Source organism: Acomys russatus, chromosome X (genome assembly GCF_903995435.1).
Source record: "Acomys russatus chromosome X, mAcoRus1.1, whole genome shotgun sequence".
Classification (NCBI taxonomy): Eukaryota; Metazoa; Chordata; class Mammalia; order Rodentia; family Muridae; genus Acomys; species Acomys russatus.
This window is the reverse complement of record NC_067169.1, coordinates 52,992,147-53,013,997: the sequence shown is the minus strand read 5'-3', so window position 1 is coordinate 53,013,997 and position 21,851 is coordinate 52,992,147. Positions and strand designations below refer to the sequence as shown.

The 21,851-nt window shown below is 43.3% G+C and overlaps 1 long non-coding RNA gene across 1 annotated transcript in view; it reads right to left on the bottom strand.

The window, feature by feature from the left end:
- Window positions 1-3,033: 3,033 nt before the first annotated feature.
- Window positions 3,034-21,851, bottom strand: part of LOC127184683 (uncharacterized) — a 52,296-nt gene continuing 33,478 nt past the window's right edge. Inside the window, exon 3 of the long non-coding RNA XR_007830165.1 lies at window positions 3,034-3,183. This is a non-coding gene — a long non-coding RNA (uncharacterized LOC127184683). The remainder of the gene's footprint in view (window positions 3,184-21,851) is intronic.

Sequence of the window (21,851 nt, the reverse complement as noted above, 5' to 3'; positions counted from 1 at the left end):
GCAGAGGCAGGCGGATCGCTGTGAGTTCGAGGCCAGCCTGGTCTACAAAGTGAGTCCAGGACAGCCAGGGCTACACAGAGAGACCCTGTCTCAAAAAAGAAAACAACAACAACAACAAAAAAAAAAACCCTTGATGATGGGCTGGAGAGATGACTCAGTGGTTAAGAGCACTGCCTGATCTTCCAAATGTCCTGAGTTGAATCCCCAGCAACCACATGGTGGCTCATAACCATCTGTAATGTGATTGATGCCCTCTGCTGGTCTACAGGTGTACATTCAGGCAGAACATTGTATACATAATAATAAATAAATAAATCTTTTTTTTAAAAAACTTGATGACAAGCTTTAAACAATATGAAGAAATAATACCAAAAAGAGTATAGATGGTAGATGGCAAGAAGTTATCAAATTCAGGGCTAAAGCAGGGCATAGTAGCACACACCTTTAATCTTAGCACTTAGAAGGCAAAAGAAGGCAGATCTCTGTGAGTTCAAGGACGGCCTAGTTTACAGATCAGGTTCCAGGACAGTCAGGACTATACAGAGAAACACTGTCTGGAAAACAAAAACCAAAACCCAAACTCAGGGATGAAATCAACAAAATAGAAAGAACAACAACAAAACCAGTTTAAAAAAAAAAAATCAATGATGATTCCAAGAAGCCAGTGGCCATCAGGAACTGCCAGCTCAGCTTCCATCACCAGAGGCCTGCAGCCATCAGGACCACCAGAGGTAAACTGCACCTGCTCCCTGGTGCTCCATCCTCTAGCCTACAATTGGGCATGCATTATTACCTAAGGACTTCCAATATCAGAGACAACTAGCTGGATAAGGACACAAACAGTAAGAGCCAGGGAAATATGGCATCACCAGAACCCAGCTCACAATACAGCAATCCCAGGATATTGTAACAGAGCTGAAGCACAAGAAAATGACCTTAAATCTAATCTTTTTTTAAGATTTATTTATTTATTATGTGTACAGTGTTCTGCCTGCATGCCAAAGCCATAAGAGGACACCAGATCTCATTGTAGATGGTTGGGAGCCACCATGCAGTTGCTGGGAATTGAACTCGGGACCTTTGGAAGAGCAGCCAATGCTCTTAACCTCTGAGCCATCTCTCCAGCCCTTAAATCCAATCTTATGAAGATGATAGAAGCCTTTAAATAAAAAAAAAATGGCACTCGGGAGGCAGAGGCAGGCAGATGGCTGTGAGTTCAAGGCCAGCCTGGTCTACAAAGGGAGTCCAGGACAGCCAAGGCAAACACAGAGAGACCCTATCTCAGAAAAAAAAAAGATAAATCCCTTAAAGAAATACAGGACAACACAATTAAACAGATGAAAGAAACAAATAAAACTGTTCAGGACCTGAAAATGGAAGTAGAAGCAATAAAGAAAATACCAATTGAGGGAATCCTGGAGATGGAAAACCTAGGGAAGAAAACAAGAACAACAGACACAAACAACGCCAACAAAATCCAAGAGAGAATCTCAGGTGTAGAAGATATGATAGAAGAAATTGATACATCAGTCAAAGAAATTGCTAAATCTAAAAAATTTCCTGACACAAAACATTCAAGAAATCAGGGACACTATGAAAAGACTTAGCCTAAGAATAATAAGAATAGAAGAAGGTTAAAAATCCCAGATCCGACGGGCAGTGGTGGCACACGCCTTTAATGCCAGCACTTGGGAGGCAGAGGCAGGCAGATCACTGTGGGTTCGAGGCCAGCAAGGTCTACAAAGTGAGTCCAGGACAGCCAAGGCTACACAGAGAAACCTTGTCTCGAAAACAAAACAAAACAAAACAAAAAAATGCCAGCTCCGAGGACCACAAAAATATTTTCAACTTGGAATGTCTTGTTTTCACCATCTATGGTGATTTGAGACTTTTCTTGGGTACAGTAGTCTAGGTTGGCATCTGTGGTCTCTTAGAGGCTGCAAGACATCTTTCTAGACCCTTTTGCCTTTTAGAGTTTCTATTGAGAAGTTGGGTGTAATTCTGATAGGTCTGCCTTTGTAAATTATTTGGCCCTTTTCCCTTGCAGCTTTTAATATTCTTTTTTTTTTTTTCTGTAGACTTAGTGTTTTTGTTTGGTTGGTTTGTTTGGTTTTTTTTAAAACTATATACACAGTGTTCTGTCTGTATGTGTGCCTACAGGCCAAAAGAGATCACCAGATTTCTCAATAGATGGGTGTGAGCCATCACGTGGTTGCTGGGAATTGAACTCAGGTCCTCTGGAAGAGCAATCAGTGCTCTTTTTTTTTTCTTATTTTGGTTTTTCAAGACAGGGTTTCTCTGTGTAGCCTTGGCTGTCCTGGACTCACTTGGTAGACCAGGCTGGCCTCAAACCCATAGCGATCCTCCTGCCTCTGCCTCCCAAGTGCTGGATTAAAGGCGTGTGCCACCACCACCCGGCACAATCAGTGCCTTAACCTCTGAGCCATGTCTCCAGCCCCTTAGATTATTATGTGGTAGGAACATTTTCTGGTCCAATCTAATTGGTTTTCTGTATGCTTCTTGTAGGCAGCTCTTTCTTTAGGTTGGGGAAATTTTCTTCTATGGCTTTTTTCTCCCCAAGATATGATTTCTCTGTGTAGCTTTGGCTGTCCTGAACTCACTTTGCAGACCAGACTGGCTTGGAAGTCACAGAAATCCATCTGCCTCTGCTTCCCTGAATGCTGGGATTAAAGGTGTGTGCTGCCACGCCTAGCTGGACTATTTTATTGATAGATACCATTTACCAAAGTTAAATCAAGATCAAATAAACCATTTAAATAGTTCTACAAACCCTACAGAAAGAGAACCAGTCATTAAAAGTCTCCCAACCAAAAAGAAGCCTTGGGCCAGATGGTTTTAGTGCAGAATTCTACCAAACTTTCAAAGAAGACCTAATACCAATATTCCTCAAACTATTCCACAAAATAGAAACAGAAGGAACATTGCCAAACTCATTCTGTGAGGCCACAGCTGCCCTGATAACTAAAACCACACCAAGACTCAACAAAGAAAGAAAATCTCAGACCAATTTCCATTATAATCATTGATCCAAAAACATGTAATAAAATACTCACAAACTGAATCGAAAACACCATACACCAAGATCAAGTCGGCTTCATCCCAGGGTTGCAGGGATGGTTCAACATACGAAAATCCACCAATGTAATCCACCATGTAAGCAAGCTGAAAGAAAGAAAAAAAAAACACATGATCATCTCATTAGATTCTGATAACACATTTGACAAAATCCAACACCCTTTCTTATTAAAAGTCTTAGAAAGATCAGGAATACAAGGCACACACCTAAACATAATAAAGGCAATATAGAGCCAGACAATAGCCAACACTAAATTAAATGTAGAGAAACTTAAGGTAATTCCACTAATATCAGGGACAAGACAATGCTGCTCAGTATCTCTGTACCTATTCAATATAATACTTGAAGTTCTATCTAGAACATTAAGCCAACTAAAGGAGATCAAGGGGATACAAATTGGAAAGGAAGAAGTCAAAGTACCCCTATTCACAGATGATATGACAGTATACATAAGTGACCTTCAAATTTTTACCAAAGAACTTCTATGGCTTATATACACCTTCATCAAAGTGGCTAGATACAAAATTACCTAAAAAAAAAAAAAAAAATCAGTAGCCCTCCTTTATACAAGAAATAAACGAGCTGAGAAAGAAATTAGGGAAACAACATCTTTCACAATAGCCACGAATAATACAAAATATCTTGATATAAGTCTATCCACACAAGTGACATACATGTATAACAAGAACTTCAAGTCTTTGAGGAAAGAAATTGAAGAAGCTATTAGAAGATAGAAAGGTCTCCCATGCTCATGAATCAGTAGGATCAACATAGCAAAAATGGCCATCTCACCAAAATCAACCAACAGATTCAATGCAATTCCCACCACAAGTCTTTACAGACCTGGAAAGAGCAATTTTCAACTTCATATAGAAAAACAAAAAACCTAAGATAGCTAAAACAATTCTGTATTATAAAAGATCTCCTAGAGATATAACCATCCCTGATTTCAAGCTGTACCATAGAGCAACAGTAATAAAAAAAAACTGCATGGTATTGGTATAAAGACAAACAAGTAGATAAATGGAATCAAATTGAAAACCCAGAAATAAACCCACACACCTACAGACACTTGATTTTTGACGAAGAAGCAAAAACCATACAATAGAAAAAAGAAAGTATCTCCAACAAATGGTGCTGGTCTAACTGCATGTAGAGTAATGCAAATAGATCCATATTTATCACCCTCACAAAACTCATGTCCAAGTGGATCAAAGACCTAAACATAAAACTGTATATACTAGATCTAATAAAAGAGAAAGTAGGAATCAACTTTGAACTCATTGGCACAGGAGACAACTTCCTGAACAGAACACCAACAGCTCAGGCTCTAAGATCAACAATTGATAAATGGGACCTCGTGAAACTAAAAAGCTTCTGTAAGGCAAAGGGCACTGTCAATAGGACAAAATAGCAGCCTACAAACTGGAAAAAGGTCTTCACCAACCCTACATCTGGCAGAGGGCTGATATCCAAAATATATAAAGTACTCAAGAGATTGAACATCAACAAACCAAATAACCCAATTAAAAGTAGAGTACATCGGGCTGGAGAGATGGCTCAGTGGTTAAGAGCTCTGCCTGCTCTTCCAGAGGTTCTGAGTTCAATTTCCCAGCAACCACGTGGTGACTCACAACCATCTATAATGTCATCTGATGCCCTCTTTTGCAGATAAAGCACTCATATACAATAAATAAATAATTTTTTTTAAAAAAATGGAATACAGAGCTAAACAGAGAGTTCTCAACAGAGGAATCTCTAATGGCCAAGAAACACTTTAAAGAAATGTTCTACATCTTTAGTCATCAAGGAAATGCAATCAAAAAAACTCTGAGATGCCATCTTACACCTGTCAGAATGGCTAAGATCAAAAACTCAAGTGATATCACATGCTGACAAGGATGTGAGGAAAGGGGAACACTCCTCCATTGCTGATCGGAGTGCAAACTTGTACAGCCACTTTGGAAATCAATCTGAAGGTTTCTAAGAAAACTGGGAAAAGATCTACTTCAAGACCCGGCTATACCAATCCTGGGCATATACCTGAAAGATGCTCCACCATACAAAAAGCACATTTGCTCAAACTATGTTCAGAGCAGCTTTATTCATAATAGCAGAATCTGGAAACAACCTAGATGTCCCTCAACCAAAGAATGGATAAAGAAAATGTGGTATATGTACACAATGGAACACTAATCAGCTATTAAAAACAGGCAAATGGATGGAACTTAAAAAAGATTATCCTGAAGCCAGGCGTGGTGGCACACGCCTTTAATCCCAGCACTCGGGAGGCAGAGGCAGGCGGATCGCTGTGAGTTCGAGGCCAGCCTGGTCTACAAAGTGAGTCCAGGACAGCCAAGGTTACACAGAGAAACCCTGTCTCGAAAAAAAAACAAAAAAAAAAAAAAAAAGATTATCCTGAGTGATGTAACCCAGACCCAGAAAGACGCACGTGGTATGTACTCACTCATAAGTGGACATTAGCCATTAAGTACAGGATAGCCATGCTACAATCCACAGACCCAAAGAATCCAAGCAGGGCCCAAGGGAGGATGCTTGAATCTCACTCAGAAGAGGATGGAGGGAGGCATCTGGGTGGGAGAGGGGGTGAGGATCGGATGTGGGAAGAGGTGGGGAGGATCAGGAGAGAGAAAAGAAATTGGTGGTAGGTGCATCTCTGAGACAGGGGAGGTTCCTGGGAGTCTACAGAGATGACTGTAGCTGATACTCCTAGAAGCGGGGAGGGGGGGTGGGGGGGTAGTGTTAAGGAGCCTAAAGTCACCACTTCCTGTAGCCAGGTGTGTTTTTTTAAAATGAAAATCCCAATCATTCTATTTTGTCAATAAAGACTCTGAAATGAACTCTGATGCCCCATATTTGACCACCTCCCCTTGGTGGGGAGGCCTGGTGGCACTCAAAGAAAGAATAAGCAGGCTACCAAGATGAGACTTGATAGCCTATGAACATATAGTGGGGGAGGAGGTCCCCTCGGTCTTAGACCTAGGGGAGGGGAATAGGGTGAAAGTGGGAGGGAGGGAGGAACGGGAGGATACAAAGGATGGGACAACAATTTACTTGTAATATGAATAAATTAGTAAAATCAAAATTTAAAAAAATAAATATCTATGAGGTTAAAAAAAAAAGACTCAGGAGTTTAGCAGCCAGGTGGGGTGGCGCGGGCCTTTAATCCCAGCACTCTGGAGACAGAGGCAGGCAGATCGTTCGAGGCCAGCCTGGTGTACACAGCAAGTCTAGGACAGCCAAAGATACACAGAGAAACCCTGTCTCGAAAAGAAAAAAATCAGGAGCTAGATGCTGGGGTGAAACCCTGCTAGCTCGGGGAGACCTTCCTCCTCAGTTCATGTCCAGATAGAAAAGACCCAAAAGGCTCATTAGGTCAGCAGATAGCCCGGGAGGAAAAAGTCAAAAAACCCAAGGCCAAAGGCTTGCTAGCTCAAAGCTTAAAAAGCCAAAGGCCAAGGAGCTGAAGAGCTCAAGCGCTAAAAGCCCCTTCTACTTCTACAGGATGTCTTAAATACCCCTCAACTCAAAGTCCATCCTGCTCTTTACTCCCCCCTGCCAGCTGGTTTCTTGCCCTGCCTCTTGACCTAGGATTCATTTTATTAAATCCTGTGTAACAGAAAGCTCTTGGATTAAAGGTGTGTACTAGGGCTCAACTGCAGCAAATAATAGCCAGGTTTTTACAGTTCACAATCTCAGGGATCATAATGGGATCTGCAACACAGGTGGGACTTCCAGTGAAGGGAGGGGGACATCAACCCACCTATAAAACTTTCGACCCAAAATTTGTCTTGCCTACAAGAAGTGTAGGGATAAAGATGGGACAGAGATTGAGGGAATAGCAAACCAATGATTGACCTAACTTGAGATCCACCCCTTGGGAAAGAGCCAACCCCTGTCACTATTAATGATAATCTGTTATGCTTGCAAATAGGAGCCTAGCATAACTGTCTTCTGAGAGGCTTCATCAAGCAGCTCATGGAAACAGATGCAGAGACCCAAACAATAGGCTGAGCTCAAGGAATCTTATGGAAGGGTAGAAGGAAGGATTGAGGGAGCTGGAGGGACCGAGGATAATACCACAAGAAGTCCTACAGAGTAAACTAACTTGGGCCCACGAGGATCTACAGAGACTGAATCACCAACCAAAGAGCATACATGGGCTGGACCGAAGCCCCCTACACATATGTAGCAGATGCGCAGCTTGGTCAACATGTGGGTCCCCTAACAATGGGAGTAAGGGCTGTCTATGACTCTGTTGCCTGCCTTTGGATCCCTTTCTCCTATCTTGTATGCCCTGCCTGGTCTCAGTGGGAGAGGATGCACTTAATCCTGCTGCGACTTGAGGTGGCAGGGTCCATTGGTACCCCTTGGGGGCCTCCCCTTCTCTGAGAAGAAGGGAGGAAGTAGGGGGCAGGGAGGATGAGAGTGGGACTGGAAGGAGAGGATGGAAGGAAAAAAGAGAAAAAAATCAATGAAGAGTTGCTTGAGAAAATCAATAAATTGATAAGCCCTTAGCCATATTAACTAAAGGACAGAGTGAGAATATCCAAAGCAATAAAATTATAGACAGAAATAGCAATGTCACAACAGACACTGAGGAAATCCAGATAATCATAAGGATATACTTTAAAAACCTGTATTCTACCACACTGGGAAACCTAAAGGAAATGGATAAATTTCTTGATATATACTACCTATAAAAGTTAAATCAAGGACTAGAGAGATAGCTCAGAGGTTAGGAACACTGGCTGCTCTTCCAAAGGTCCCAAGTTCAACTCCTAGCAACCACATGGTGGCTACAAGCATCTGCAATGAGATCTGGTGTCCTCTTCTGGCCTGCATGCAGACAAAACACTATACACGTAATAAATAAATCTTTTATTTTAAAAAAGTTAAATCAAGATCAGAGAAACAATTTAAACAGACCTATCAACCCAAATGACATAAAAGCAATAATTAAGTCTCTCAATCAAAAGAAGCCCCAGGCAAGACAAATGCAGCACAGAATTCTACCAAACCTGCAAAGAAAAATTAACACCAATACTTCTCAAATTATTCCACAAAATAGAAACTTAAGGATCATTGCCTAATTCTTTTTATGAGGCTGCAATTACCCTGATATTTAAACCACACAAGACTCAACAAAGAGAAAATTACATATAAATATCCCTTTGACCATAGGTGCAAAATTCTCAATAAAATACTTACAAGCCAAATCCAGAACATGCACACCCACACACACACAAAATTACCCATGATCAGAGATGCAAGATGGTTCAACATACAAAAATCACTAAATGTAATTCATCATATAAACAGAGTGAAAGACAAAAACCACATGATCATCACATTAGACGCAGAAAGGCCTTTGACAAAATCCAACATTCCTTCATGATAAAAGTCATAGAGACCAGGGATACAGGGGACATACACCATCATAATAAAAGTGAATTACAGCAAGCCCACAGCCAACAGCAACCTAAACACAGAAACATGCAAAGCATTCCCACTAAAACCAGGAACAACACAAGGCTGTCCACTCTCTCCACATCTACTCAGTATAGTACTTAAAGTCTTAGCCAGAGGGAAAAACACAACTGAAGGAGATCAAAGGGATACAAATAGGAAGGGAAGAAGTTGAAGTATTATTTGCAGATGATATAATTTTATACATAAAAGACACTGAAAATCCCACCAGGAAACTTCTACAACTGATAAACATTTTTATAAAATTAACTCAGAACAAACAGTTGCCTTCCTATATACAAATGACAAACTGAGAAAAAAAATGGAAATAGTATCTTTCAGAATAGCCCTATATATTAAGGTAACTCTCACCAAGCAAGTGAAAGACTTGTATAATAAAAATCTTTAAGACACTGAAGCAAGATATTAAATGAGACATTAGAAGATGGAAAGATCTCCCATACTCATGGATCAGTAGGATTAACATAGTAAAACTGGCCATCTTACCATAAGCAATGTACAAGTGCAATGCAATCACCATCAAAATTCCAACACAAGTCTTCACAGACCTTGACAACTTTCAGCTTCATACACACACACACACACACACACACACACACACACACACAAACTGGATAGCTAAAAAGTCCTGAGTAATAAAAAAACTTCTGGAAGTATTACCACCCTTGATTTCAAGTTGAACCACAGAGATATAGTAATAAAAACTGCATGGTATTGGCATAGAAACAGACACACTGATCAATGAAATCAAATATGGCCACCTGATTTTTTCATAGGAAAGCCAAAAATACAGGCTGGGAGTGGTGGTACACACCTTTAATCCCAGCACTCGGGGAGGCAGAGGCAGGGGGATCGCTGTGAGTTCGAGGCCAGCCTGGTCTACAAAGCAAGTCCAGGACAGCCAAGGCTGTTACACAGAGAAACCTTGTCTCAGAAAAAATAAAAAGCCAAAAATACACATTTGGAAAAAAGACAGCAGTGCTCAACAAATGGTGCTGGTCAAACTGGATGTCTGCATGTAGAAGAATGCAAATAGATCCAAATTTATCACTCTGCATAAACCTCAATTCCAAGTGGATCAAAGACCTCAAAATAAAACTGGATACACTAAATCTAATAGAAGAGAAAAGTGGAGAAGAGCCCTGAACTCACTGGTACAGGAGAAAACTTCATGAACACCAATAGCCCAGGCACTAAGATAAACAATTAATAAATTTGACCTCATGAAATTGTAAGTTTCTGTATGGCAAAAGACACTGTCATTCTGACAAAACAGCAGCCTACAGAATGGGAAAAGAGCCTTACCAATTATACATCTGATAGAGGGTTAATATCTTAAATATATAAATAACTAAAAAATAAACAAGCTGTACATCAAGAAAAAACAACTCAATTAGGGCTGGAGAGATGGCTCAGTGGCTAAGAGTACTGTCTATTCTTCTATAGGTCCTGAGTTCAATTCCCAGCAACCACACGGTGGCTCACAACCACAGGTAATATGATCTGATGCCCTCTTCTGGCATGCAGCTAACATACTCATATACATAAAAATAAATAAATATTTTTTAAAGCTCAGTTAAAAATGGGATTACAGGGCCAGACATGGTGGTGCAAGCCTTTAATCTGAGCACTTGGGCAGCAGAAGCAGGGAGATCTCTGAGTTCGAGGCCAGCCTGGTCTACAAAGTGAGTTCCAGGACAAGCAGAGCTACTTTGAAAAATCCAGGTTTAAGGCTGGGCGTGGTGGCGTACACCTTTAATCCCAGCACTCGGGAGGCAGAGGCAGGTGGATTGCTGTGAGTTCAAGGCCAGCCTAGTCTACAAAGCTCATGCTAGTAATGTGGGGAAAGGAAAACACTTATTTTAAGTTAGTTAGTTAGATTTTTGTTTGTTTTGAAATATTTTTTTCCTTTTTGCGTATGAGCGCTCTATGTGCATGTACACCTACATGCGAGAAGAGGGCACCGGATCTCAGTGTAGATGGTTGTGAGCCACCATGTGGTTGCTAGGAATTGAACTCAGGACCTCTGGAAGAGCAGACAGCACTCTTAACCTCTGAGACACCTTTCCAGCCTTTATTTAGTTATTTAGTTATTCATTCATTCATCCATTCACTTTACATCCTGGCTGTAGCCCCCTCCCTTCTCACCTCCCAGTCCCACCTTCCCTCCCTCTCCCCGTCCCCTTGCCCTATTCCTCAAAAAAAGGAGGCCCCCTTCCTATCCACCCCAGCTCATCAAGTCATATCAGGACTGCACGTGGCCTCTTCCCCTGTTGCCTAGCAAGGCAGTCCTGCCAGGGGGAGGGAACTGAAAAGCTGGAAAGAGAGTCCATGTCAGAGACAGCCCCTGCTCCCCTTAATAGAGGACCAACATGAAGAGCGAGCTGCCATCAGCTACATCTGTGTAGAGGGCCTAGGTCCAATCCATACAAGGCCCTTGGTTGGTGCTTCAGTCTCAGCAGGCCCTCTGAGCCCTGGTCAACTGGCTCTGTTGGTCTTCTTGTGAAGTTCCTGTTGCCTTCAGGTTCTTTTCTCCTTCCCCCCCCCCCACTTTCCCACAAGACTCCTATGCTTTGCCCAATGTTTGGCTGTGGGTCTCAGCATCTGAGAAGAGCACTTATGCATTGGTGGTGGGAGTGTAAACTGTATAGCCACTATGTAAATTGGTGTGGTGGCTCCTCAGGAAACTGGGAATAGATCTACCTCAAGAGCTACCTATACCCCTCTCGGACATACACCCAAAGGACTCTATATCCTACTACAGAGACACTTGCTCATCCACATTCATTGCCGCTCTACTCATAATAAATGGCCAGATATTGGAAACAGCTTAGATGTCCATTAATAGAAGAATGGATAATGAAAACATGGTACAGTTACATAATGGAATATTATTCAGCTGATAAAAATGCAATTCATGACATACATGGTGGCACATGCTTTTAATCCCAGCATGTAGGAGGCCTGGTGAGTTCCAGGACACCCAGAACTGTGTAGAGAGATCCTGTCTCAAAAAAAAATGGAGTCTCATCCTCACGTGGTGGTGCATGCCTTTAATCCCAGCACTCGGGAGGCAGAGGCAGGCAGATCTCTGTGAATTCAAGGCCAGCCTGGTCTACAAAGTGAGTCCAGGACAGCCAAGGCTAACACAGAGAAACCTTGTCTTGAAAAAACAGCACTCAGGAAGCAGAGGTGGGTGGATCACTAAGTTGGAGGCCAGCCTGGTCTACAAAGCAAGTTCCAAGACAGAGTTACACAGAGAAAGCCTATTTCGAACCCCCCTTTCCCCAGAAAGAAAGAAAGAAAGAAAGAAAGAGGGCTGGAGAGGTGGCTCAGTGGTTAAGAGCACTGCCTGCTTCAGAAGCAAAGGACCAGGGTTCAATTCCCAGCAACCACATAGCAGCTTACAACTGTCTGTAACTCCAAGATTTGACACCCTCACACCAATGCACATAAATTAAAATTAAATAAAATATTATTAAAAAAGAAAAGAAAGAAAGAAAGAAAGAAAGTAAGAATGAAAGAAAGAACAGGTAAATGAATGGAGGTAGAAAAAAAAAAAAACAGCCTAAGTGAGATAACCCAGACCCAAAAGGACAAATATGGTATATTCTTTTTATATGTGTGTTTGGTCTTTAAGGCTTTGCTAGGCATGCTACAATCTGTATGACCACAGATGTTAGATATAGAGTAAGGGACTGAGAGTGGGGGAAGAAAGGATCTCCCAAGGAAAGGGAAAGAGAAGGTATAGTTATGGTGAGATGAGAGTGGAGGGAGACTGGAGCAGGAGGATTCATGGAGAAGGGGCCTTAAGAAGGGAATATGGGAAGGGACAACTAACACTAATGCTCTCTCCTCCCCCTCTCTTTCTCTACCCCCCTATTTGCCCTACCCTCTTACTTTCTCCCTCTCTCCCTCTTCTCTCTCCATGGGGTACCCCTCCCCCCTTTCCTTCTCCCCTCATGCTCATTTAATAAACTCTGTATAATATAATAAAGAAGGGAATATGGGGAGGGCCAACTAACACTAAGGGCCATTTCAGGGATCATATAAAAACGTAATACTGTACAAGTTTCATAAAATACATACATATATGAAAGAAATGTAAATGGAGTCACCAAATAACAGGACAAACATCTTTTGCCACCACATGGTACTTTCAGTATCGGGAATGGTTTACATCTAGTTGAGTCATTGGCCAAAGAGGCCTCATGGAAATCCCCAAAAACTCAGACTATTGTCAAAGATATTGTTTACTCTCCACAAACTTATGGTAAGGTCCTATTGCTGAAAATAACATTTACATATCTCATTGAGCTCGAAGAAATTGACCTGGTGCATAACAAAAGGCTCCATCCCTACTGAGTAGTGTTCATGGTACTGGAAGGTACTCTGCATGCTACCAGAGGAGAAAGGTAACCACCAACCCAGCTACAAACTCTGTGATCTACAATGGTTACTTGCCTGCATTGTTTTACTGGAGCAATAGTGGTACCAACATGGGAGCAACCAATCACTCTCTACTTGGATTTAAAGGCCACTCCATGAGATGGAACTCCTGTGCCTGACACTGTCCAGGTGGCCCCAAGAACCTGAGACTAGATAGGTTATGTGTCAAGGGGAAAACCAAATACTATTGTTCCACTAAAGAAACATAGCAGATAAAATGACTCTTAATGACACTCTTCTATACCCATAGATAGACCAATGTCTTACTCAGCTATCATCGGGTGGGAACTAACACAGAGACTCACATCTAGACAATATGCGGAGAATGAGAGACTTTAGAAGACTCAGTTCTAAATGGGATGTTTTCATCACGCCCCTCCCCCCCTGCCCCCCCCCCCCCCGAGTCTCAGGGAGCTATGTGGAAAAGAATGTGGAAAGGAGCCGGGCGTGGTGGCGCACGCCTTTAATCCCAGCACTCAGGAGGCAGAGGCAGGCGGATCACTGTGAGTTCAAGGCCAGCCTGGTCTACAAAGTGAGTCCAGGATGGCCAAGGCTACACAGAGAAACCCTGTCTCGAAGGAAAAAAAAAAAAAAAGAATGCGGAAAGATCTTAACAGCCAGAGAGGTCAAATGACACCAAGGAAACCATGTTTTCCAGAAACAACAGGACTGATGGACATATGAACACACAGAGATTGTAGCAGCAGGCACAGGGCCCGGAATGGGGTCAAGCCAGACCAGGTTGTAGTGCTGAGAGGGGGAAGTGGACATGGCCTCTCACCCCTAGCCAGGTAGCTACAACTGATACTGTCCTGGACTCACTCCATAGACCAGGCTGGCCTCAAACTCACAAAGATCCACCTGCCTCTGCCTCCTGAGTGTGGGATTAAAGGCGTGCACCACCATGCCCAGCTCACACTGTAGGATTTAGAGGTAAGCTTGATTTAGAAGCAGTGCTCAGCTGGCCTGACTCAGACAGCTTGACTGATCTGATCTCTTCAACAATTCTTAACCTTGGAGAGAGGGAAAAAAACAGTTCATCTTCTCAGTTTCAGGAACTTTCTGAGGATCCTGGTTGTTTACTTCCTGAGTCTTAAGTAGTCTTCCTTTAGAACTTCTTGAATCGCCTGTCTCAAAACACCCCCCCCAAAAAAAAAACCCAAAACTTCTTGAATCTTGACAAGTTCCCTCCAGGATGAAATGTATCAACTGTTGTTGTTTTAGTTTTTCAAGACAGGGTTTCTCTGTGTAGTCTTGACTGTCCTGACCTCGAACTCACAGTGATCGCCTGCCTCTGCCTCCCGAGTGCTGGGATTAAAGGCATGTGCCACCACCTTCTGGCTGAGAGACCCTGTTCTTAATAAAAAAAAAAAAGCCTGGAACTCTCTCTGTAGCCCAGGCTAGCCTCAAACCCACAGAGATCTACCTGCCTCTGCCTCCTGAGTACTAGGATTAAAGGCATGGGTCACCACTGCCTAGCTGTGGCTTTTTTTTTTTAGATACAGTTTCTCTGTGCAGCCCTGGATGTCCTGAACTCACTGTGTAAACCAGACTGGTCTCAAACTCACTGAGATCCACCTGCCTCTACCTCTCTAGTGCCTGGCTGTAAATGATATTTTAATAGAAAAATATTAACTTTGTTATACATACTTTACAATACAATAATACAATACAAAAATACTCATTGTCAGCCCTAAATTGATAAAGATTTCAAATATTTTTAAGATAGAGTTGCAAGTGGTGTTTAATTCCATAACCCAGGAAGTGAGATGGGCTACTAGTAAGACTGTTTTAAATCAGTGTCCTAAAAAAGATACTATCTTCGCCGGGCGTGGTGGCGCATGCCTTTAAGCCCAGCACTCGGGAGGCAGAGGCAGGCGGATCGCTGTGAGTTCGAGGCCAGCCTGGTCTACAAAGTGAGTCCAGGATGGCCAAGGCTACACAGAGAAACCCTGTCTCGAAAAACCAAAAATAAAAAAAATAAAATAAAAATACTACCTTCTATCTATTAAATCTGACATGGGACAAAGATTTACTTCAGTATTTCATAAAGCACTCATGAGTAAACAAGTATCTGGTGGAAAGTTCCAACGTCACGAGCATGGTTTTTAGTGCAAATTAAAACAAATTATATTAGCAAAAGTTTCAGCACCAGTGTGGGAGACTCACAGTGACCCTCTGGGACCCACTCTTAGCAACGCACAGATGCTACTCAAAGACATTTCGGAAACTTTTTTAGCATATCACTCCTAATTTGGGTTCTGGCTGGTTTTGTGATCCTGAAGATAGAACCCAGGGCCTTGCACATGCTAGCCAAGAACCCACTGCTCCCCCTCAATGCTTGGTTATTGCCTGTCACTCCCATGGACACATCATAGATGGAGCAGTTCTGAACCCAAGCCTCTGGCCAAGATCACACATCTATGTTCAGGCTTGTGTGTATAAGATACCTCCCAGCTAAGAGTTCCTCCACCCTCCGCCCCACATCTCACACAGACCTTTGCCCTTCTTCCCAAGCATGCTGCTCTGTCACCTTCTGGCTCAGGTAAATACAACAAAACAGAAACACGGCAATCACCTTAATTGCCCCTCATCCTCTATCCCTCCCACCCCCCACCCCCACCCCCATCCATCCCTTCCCAGTCAGATCCTGCCATTATTCCACTTGCTGTGACTTTTTAATCCACCCTGCCTTACTAGTCCCATAGTCACAGATCTGGGTCTCACAGGCTTGTTGCTTGCTTGAATAGTTGCAATTCCCCTGAGGCTGCCTCCTCCCTGCCACTTACATTTCCTCGGAGCCATGCTTCAGGCAGTGATGGGAATCTACCTTTCTACAGTACAAAGCTGCTCCTGAGCTCTGGGGTCCTTTCACGGCTCAGCATTGTGTCCCTCCAGGCTGAATTCCAATCCAAGATCCAACCTCCTTCACCACCTTTCCAGCAGTTTCCCCCCTTCCCTTGCTTCTACCATTATAATGTGAGATCTTTGCAAGAAAGTCTTAGTCACCTCACCATCTCTATCTACTTCATAAACAAATAGTGGTTGAAGGAGTGGATTTTTCTTATTGCTTACTTGTTGGTTTCTTGATTTTTATTTTTTGTTTTTTGAGACAGGGTTTCTCTGTGTAACAGCCAAGTCTGTCCTGGACTCACTTTGTAGACCAGGCTGGCCTCGAACTCACAGCGACCCACCTGCCTCTGCCTCCCTGCGCCACCACCACCGGCTTGTTTCTTGATTTTTAAAATGTATTACTTTTAATTATGTGTATGTATGTATAAGCAATTGAGTCCACGTACAAACAGAGACACTGGGATGTTTCTCTGGAGCTGGAGTTACAGGTGGTTGTCAACCACCCAACATGGGTGCTGAGAACCAAAAACACAGCAGTACATGCTGAGCTGGAGAGATGGCTCCATGGTTAAGAGTCTAGCTGTAGCCGGGTGTGGTGGCACATACCTTTAATCCCAGCACTCGGGAGGCAGAGGCAGGCGGATTACTGTGAATTCAAGGCCAGCCTGGTCTACAAAGTGAGTCCAGGACAGCCAAGGCTACAAAGAGAGACCCTGTGTCGAAAAACAAAAAAAAAAAAGAGTTCTGGCTGCTCTTCCATAGGACCTAGGTTCAATTCCCAGTACCCACATGGCAGCTCACGACCATCTGTAATTCGAGTTCCAGGGGATCTGATGCCCTCCCATAGACATACATGCAGACAAAACACGAATGCACATAAAAAATAAATCTTGCTGGGTAGTGGTGGCACATGTCTTTAGTCACAGCACTGGAGAGGAAGAAACAGGTGATCTCTGTGAGTTTGAGGCCAGCCTGGCCTAAAGAGAGAGTTCCAGGACATCTGGAGCCACACAGTGAAATCCTGTCATGGAAAATCAAAATGAAGGAGGAGGAGAAGGAAGAGGAAGAAACTAGTTTGTCCACTATAGCAATATTCCTAATAAAGAAAAAGTAAGGAAGTAAAGCAAAGGAAACTAAATGTTCAACAATAGAGAACTTTGTTAATTATGGGGTAACCACTTAGTGGAATATGATGCAGGTGTTAAAATGATAATTATGGAAATTACGTACTGACTCAGAACATGTTTCTAATATAATAAAATCAGAATGCATAATGGTTTATATGCTAGGACTAAAATTAAGTAAAAGTATGCGTGTACACAAACCGATCAGAAAAAGAACAGGAGAGGGAACAAATGAAGACAGATGATGCGTTCAGGGTGTTTGGGGATGTTCTATTTGCAATTTACTTATCATGTTCCAAATTCCCTTTATTATTGTTATGATGCCATTTGTGTATAAATATAAATTGAGAGAGAAGAGAAAATATTGATTTTTTTTTCTTTCTTTTTTTTTGGTTTTTCGAGACAGGATTTCTCTGTGTAGCCTTGGCCATCATGGACTCGCTTTGTAGACCAGGCTGGCCTCGAACTCACAGCGATTCGCCTGCCTCTGCCTCCCGAGTGCTGGGATTAAAGGCGTGTGCCACCACGCCCGGCTTGAGAAGAGAAAATATTGAAAAGGATGTTTTGACTCCCTCAAGTCCTTTGACAAGCTGTGGTACAAAAACAAAGAAACCAACAGTCTGGGAGGCAAGAAATCAGGCTGTTCATCTCCCCAACACTTCTAATGGGCTAGAGTACAGCTGTAGGCAGCCATTTCTCCTGTCCTCTCTAAATGGATAGCCCATGGTCATCCCTCACTCCCAAGATCAACTCTTACTTCCTTTCCTTTTTATTTTCCTTTCTTGAGCTAGGTCTCATACAATCCATGCTGGCCTTGAATTTGTTAAGCAGACAAGGATAACACTGAACTCTTTATCCTCCTGTCTGCACCCCCTCCTCCTCTCTTGCTGTCCTGGAACTCACTCTATAGACCAGGCTGGCCTGGATCTCACAGTGACCCTCCCTTCTCTGCCTCCCAAGTGCCAAGATTACAGGTGTGCTCCACCCCGTTGGACTGTCCTCCCTGAATCCTGTTAGCTGCACCACTCTCTTCACGGTGATCCTAAGACTTTAAAACTCATACAAACTTTCAGTGTCTTGCCCTCTCTATTTTCTTTCTAGGCACCGCCGCTCCCCTTCAAACAACTGTGCCTGGCTGTTTCGTTTGTTTCTTGCCACAGAGTCTCACCATATAGCCCAGGCTGGCCTCAACCTCTCAATCTTCCTGCCTGCCTGCCTCAAGTGTGTGGCACCCTACCCAACTTAATTGCTCCTTTCCAATAATTAGTTATAATTTATTATAGATGTTGCCTTGGTTTTTAATAAAGAACATCCCTTCCCCTCCTACTTAACACTGTCCAAGGAGGAGAGCTAAGAAGTTCTTTTTCTTCTGTTCCTTTGCAGATTGCTACTGGGTAAGGAGAACACAGAGACAAAGATTTGTAAAAATGGAACCTCTTGAGTCAGGAGCTCAGGCTTCCAGTGGGAGGAATAGTTTAGTAGGATGACAAGATAAGCAGGCTGTTCATTCAGCAACGATTTACCAAGTGTTGGATGAAGTACCAAGTTCCCTGTTAGTGGTGAGGGGCCTGCTGGAATGAGTTAGGACCGCTCTGTCCTGGGGCTGTTCAGCTTAGGAGACAGCAAGCAAGTCAATCACCCTTTCCTGCCCTTTGAGCTAAGCGCAGTAGTTAAGCTTTGGAGCAGGGAGAATGAAGTATTTACCAGTGGATGAAAAGAAAGAGAGAGGTGGGGGAGGGACGGAGGGGAAAGGAACATGACTGCTCCTAGATGGTGGAAGAGGAAATTTATTATAGATATGTGGGGAAACACAGGCAGAAGCCGTGACATCGGGGAGCCCAGAGTAGACTGGGCTGGGCTATGTGGGGAGAGGGGGGAGGGGAAGGGAGAGCAGGGAAACCAGGTGCTGCAGCCAGGAGGCCCAAAGGTACGGAAGAGCAGCCCAGCCCCCGGGGCTTTAGAGTTCAGAGTAGGGGGCAGGGCCTGCCAGCAGGAGGCCCCTCTAACAGATAGGGACTGAGGGATTCAGCCAGAACCTGCTAGCCAGGTACACTTTGATATGCTAAGTAGGTACCTCAGTCCAGGCTAGAAACCAAACAGCCCGGTCTCAGTAGGACCCAAGCAGCCTGGCAGCTCTCAGAGCCTGCGGGAGGCTGAGCTGTAGGCACCTCTAAAAATGAGGAGGTGATTCCATGTAGACAGTCGGGGTGTTGATGGCAGTTCCAAGCTGAGGAATCATGGGGTCCACAGGCAGTGTTGAAAGAGCCAGCCTCCCTAACACAGACAGACAGACAGACACACACACACACACCGAGTTCCCAAGGTAATGGAACGCAGGTGTTAAGGGACGGAAGTTTAAGAGCCAAAGGATGGGAAGGAATGCTGACTTCTGGACACAACATGGCCAGTGAATTCAGCGTCAGTAGTTTCCGCCACAAGACCCGTGAAAGAGCCAGTCATTAACATTCCAGCATGGAAGAGGGAGGAGCTTGTGAGGCCCCATCCTTTGTTGGAGAGCTTTCAGCTGTTAGGCTGTTAATGGCTACTGAAGAGCCATTTTCTTTCAGAGATGTAGTCACTGTTAAGTTTCCCATGGCCCAGTAAACAACCTCACACCCAAGCACATGCAAACAAAATTGAAGTTCAAACAAACGAATATAATTTTGTTTGTTTGGGTTTTATGGAGTCCCCCCCCCCTTTGGTCTCACTATGTAGCTCTGTGTCATTACTCTCACCTACTTCAGTGAGTTATTTTTAAAAAGAAAGAGCCAGGCGTAGTGGGACAGGCCTGTAATCCCAGCACTCTGGGAGGCAGAGGCAGGCACATCTCTGTAAATTCGAGGCCAGCCTGGTCTACAAAGTGAGTTCCAGGACAGCCAAGGCTACACAGAGAAACCCTGTCTCGAAAAACCAAAACAAACAAACAAACAAACAGTAAACCAGGTGTGGTGGTGGGCACACCTTTAATCCCAGAACTTGGGAGGTCCAGCCAAGTGGATCTCTGTGAATTCAAGGCCAGCCTGGCCTACAAAGAGAGTGCCAGGACAGCCAAGACTGCACATAGAAAACCTGTCTGGAAAAAAAATGGCCTTTAATCATAACACTCAGGAGGCAAATGCAGACAGGTTGTAGTGAGTTCCAGGCCATCCAGGGCTATATAGTGAGCCTCAGCCTTAAAACAAAACAACTAGCCAGGCGTGGTGGCACATGCCTTTAATCCCAGCACTTAGAGGCAGAGGCAGGCGAGTTGCAGGACAGCCAAGACTACACACAGAGAAACCCTGTCTCAAAAAACAAAAATAAAATAAAATAAAACAAAACAAACAAACGAAACACCCAGTACATTCAAGTACAAAGGGGGCATGCTGGGAAGAGAAAGGCTCCAGAGGAAGCAGGAGCGGGGTAGCAAAGGGGAATGGAAGTGTGTAAATATGGCTAAAATACATCATACATATGCAGGAAGTTGTCAGAGAATCAATACAACATTATTTCCTTTTAAATAAAATAGAGGGGCTGGAGTGATGTCTCAGCTGTTAGGAGAACTTGTTGTTCCTGTAGAGGGCCTAGTTTCAACACCCAGCTAATCAGAATAGTGGTTAATAGAAACCTGGGAAGGATGGAAAGAGGACGGTTAATGGGTGCGCAGTGGAGTAGTGATGGTTGAAAATACTTGGCTTTAAAAAAAAAGAAAAAAGAAAATATTTGGTTAAATGCTTCAAAATAGGTAGTAGAGAGGATACTGAATGCTTCCAACACAAAGTTATAAAGGTCTGAGGTGAAGATGTGGCAGTTGCTCTAAGCTGATTATTAAACATTATAGACATGCATAGCTATGTAATACTGGCCAGTAAATTGTACTGTAAATATCTACAATTGCTATCTATCAATTAAAAATAAAGCTATAAGCCGGGCGTGGTGGCGCACGCCTTTAATCCCAGCACTCGGGAGGCAGAGGCAGGCATGGATCGCTGTGAGTTCGAGGCCAGCCTGGTCTACAAAGTGAGTCCAGGATGGCCAAGGCTACACAGAGAAACCCTGTCTCGAAAACCAAAAAATAAATAAATAAATAAATATAAATATAAATAAAGCTATAGGCTGGCCATAGTGGTACATGCCTATAATTCCAGCACTTGGGAAGATGAGGCAGCCTAGCCTACCTAGAAGATCCTGTCTCAAAAATTAAATATAAATAGATATAGTCTGCTTGCTCGTAGTCTCCAGCACTTGGTAGACTGAGGTAGGAAGATTGCTTGAGTCCAAAAGTTAAAAGCTAGCTTTAGAGATTATCTGTCTCCAAAACAACAATAACCTCCCCCCCCCCCCCGAAAGAGAAAAACAAAACCCACTAACTATATAGACTTTAGGGGTGTGTGCCTATATACCCAACTCTCAGCAGGTTATAACAGAATTATCGATTTGAGGTTAGCCTGGGTTATATAATGAGGCTCTGTCTCAAGGTGTGTGTGTGTGTGTGTGTGTGTGTGTATTTCATATATGTGTGATTCCTCCCCCAGCATGCATTAATGCCAATAAATTATATATATTTACATAATTGCACACACATATGAGAAAAAAAGGAGATGAGAGGAGAGGAGAGAATTTCCCCTTCATAATAGTCTAAAAGGATTGGATCTTTGAGCTTTAGGATGGGTGGAGTTCATCCACTTGGGAAAAACCACAGATAACTGAGAGGGCTCTGTTCCTTCAGAGTAGGAAACGGAGAATGAAGGACAGCTTCACAGTAGGAAAGTAGAATAACGCAGACCTATGCTGGCTAGGTAACCAGACGCTCTCTAATGTTCCCTCTCTTCCCTTAC